This window comes from Phocoena phocoena, chromosome 2 (genome assembly GCF_963924675.1).
Source record: "Phocoena phocoena chromosome 2, mPhoPho1.1, whole genome shotgun sequence".
NCBI lineage: Eukaryota > Metazoa > Chordata > Mammalia > Artiodactyla > Phocoenidae > Phocoena > Phocoena phocoena.
In genome coordinates, this window is record NC_089220.1 from 142571541 (window position 1) to 142574722 (window position 3182).

At 39.4% G+C, this 3182-nt stretch overlaps 1 pseudogene; it reads right to left on the bottom strand.

The window, feature by feature from the left end:
- Positions 1-280: 280 nt before the first annotated feature.
- LOC136119246 (NADH dehydrogenase [ubiquinone] 1 beta subcomplex subunit 1 pseudogene) lies at positions 281-484 on the bottom strand (annotated as a pseudogene).
- Positions 485-3182: the final 2698 nt, after the last annotated feature.

Here is a 3182-nt window from a genome sequence, read left to right on the forward strand (position 1 = left end):
CCTAGGGTGGCTCTAGTTATTGAAGAGCTTATGTTCACGTCCATAATCATCTCCCCTTGAATGTGAGTGAAACCTGTGACTTGCTCCAAACTAATATAAAATAATAGACTATAGTAAAAGTGACAAGACGTTACACCTATCATTATGCTACTTTGCGTGTGTGTGTACGTACAAATATATTCAAGAGTGATTCTCCATTGCTATTTTAAAAAACATGAACCTGTTTTTATTTCTCTTGTGATTTAAAAAAGGTGAACATTCTGTAATTCAGCCACAGCTTTTACTTCCAGGTGACTTCTTCATTGGGTCTCAGTTCTCTTTTACGTAACAGATTCTTGTTGCAGAAGGCAGTTAGCTTTTCACCACTCTTTCTGTCTAGAGGACATTCAAAGACAAATCCAATAGGGACAAGAATATGTACCCAGTGGTCACCCACAATCGGAAGTAAGTTCATCATGAATGCTGCAGCTTCGGACACAGCAACGACCCCATGACCAAGGACAGTGGCCTCCACTGCCATTTTTGAATAAGTAAGCTTATTACTTACTAGAGGGACCACGTGACAGGGAACTGGGAGCAGCCTCTAGGACCTGAGAGAGACCGATGGCCAACAGCTAGCAAGAAGGCAGGGAGCTCAGTCTTACAGCCGTGAGATGAATTTTGCAACAAACTGGGGAAGTGGATCTTACCCCAGTTGAGTCTCTGGTGAGATCCCAGTCCTGGCTGACACCTGGCTTTCCACCTGGAGAGACCATGAAGTAGAGAATCCCATTAAGCTGTGGCTGGATTCTAGCCTACGGAAAACGCGAGATAGTAAATGCGTGATGTTTAAGCTTCTGAGTGTGTGGTCATTTGTGATGCAGCAATGGAAAACTAATGCAACCATGGAAGATGTGACAAAGATGGAGAAAACTGTATTTGCCAGAGTTCATTCACGGGGAGTAACAAGTATGGCTGGAAGAACTAATGTCATGAGCCACTTAGGTTTGGGGTTAGAATCTTCAGAAGCAGGTTTGTTTATTGTCTTATAAGAAGGGTAGGCCTAGTTACTGAAGGGGCTTTGTTTTGCTGAGTGATCTGTGCAATTTCAAAGTCAGAAGTAAATTACTCAGGACAGTGGAGAAGACCTTGCTTGTTGCCCACCATCCACAGACTTCTCTCCCTTTCCCCTGCAGTGCTCAGACTGTAAATAAATGGATGTAAAACAGATATTTAAAGAACATTATTTCTGAAGGGTGACAATGATTAGTTTCCCTGGGACACCCACATGTTTTGATCTGGCTTTACAGGTATTGTTAAGGTCACAAGGTACACTCAAAGACACACCTGAACTTGGCCACCAAGAACTCAGGAGAGCCCACCCAGTTCATGTTGAGGTCCCATTTTCCAGTGGACTGGGGTAGGTGGAGGAAAGCTTATATCTCCAAAGAACAGCCTCGCAGTCTATTCCAAGATTAGGTCTCTGGGAACCTCCTACCTTGTGCTATTTCTCGAGTAGGGGGCTTTCCCCATACACTAACTTTTTCTACTGGTGTATCTGTTTAGGAGCTAAATTGTTTTTTGTTGCCTACAGAAAATGAAAGATACTGAAGCTGATTGGTTTTCCTGGGGCACAGAGTCTCTTTCCCCAAGTAACACTGAATCATTTACTTCCAACAACCCCTTCTCTTAGTCTGTCCAGAGTGAGGTGAAGACTAATGGGCAGAGTTTCCAAGAACAGTTCCTTCTCATCAACCTGAAATTCTTGTTACTTTCATTTGTATTGTCTTATTTTCCAGTGCAACAGTAACACATACCTAGAGCAATACAATTCAATCAATACAGACATGAAATGTGAAAGTTCCCGTTTATACCCTGTACTCCCAATGAATCCCACTGCTATGTGTGCACGTACAAGTACACACACTCGAGAAGAGGTTTTATATAGAGAATTGGGACCATTATTTATATTTATTGCTCTGCAAATTCTTAATCTCTCAGCGAAATGTCTCAGATGTCCCATTGCCAGTTTGTAAAAGCCTACCTCATTCTATTTAACATCTGTGGATTATTCTATTTTAAGAATGCATCAATATTTATATCACAATTTCTTTATTGATGAACATTTAGAGTTTTCCCTATTTTTCTCAATACAGAAATAAGAATCTTTATTAATCTTTATACACATATGCAAATATTTCCTTAGGATGGATTACTTTGTTGCATTGTGGAGTCAATAGGGTACATATATTTTACATTTTGATAGATAGCTGCTAAATTGACCTTTGTGAAGATTGTACCAATATACACTCACTTATTAGAGTGTGAAGTTCCTTGTTTCCCCACCTGCTTGACCACACTGGATATTATCAACCTTTTAAAATTTTGCCAACATGGGTGAAAAATGAAATCATCAACTTGGCTTCTTCATCCTTGGCCTTTCCTTTTCAAGTTTCCCAACCGGGTGATGAACTTTCCTTTCCTCTCCTCTTCCTCTGCTCCAAAGGGAAGTGGTCTTATATAATTATCATGTATAAATTTATATTTAAATTATATTTACTAGATTTCCTAATTCTGAATCTTTCTTGTATTCTGGGGACTGCATTTTGGTTGCCATATTCTTTTAATTTGCTACGCGTTTGAGGTGGTAACATTTTGTTTAGACTATTATTGTAAGGGAAGTGATTTACAGTCTTCCTTTTTTAGTTATCCTTGCCTGGTTTTTCCATAAAGGTTTTGCTAGGTCAGTAAAATCAACTGGGGGAGTTTTCCATTCTTTTCTGTGCTCTGAAATACCTTACATTACATAGAAATTTTCTGTAGCTAGAATGTTTTATAGAACTTGCTGGTCAAACTTTCTGACCTATGTGACTTTAGGGTTGAGCATTTAAAATGGGGACAAAGCCTTTATTCCACAACTGTGGATAAGAACATCTAGAAATATCAAATTAAATTGGTATCCGCCCCAACACACTCATACATGGAACTGTAATTCGTCAAGAAAACAACACATAATATCTTTCCAGTTTGGATCCGTTAGAAGAAATTGGAGAAGAAGCTTCATAAAATTCAGCAAGAGGGAAAAAACAGAAAGGCCTGAAGAGAAATAGCTGAACTGAGCTCACCACAAAGCTCTTTGGATGACATTGACCTCTTTTAATCACAAAAGTAATACAGAACTTCTGTTCAGGTGTGTTGTAGTA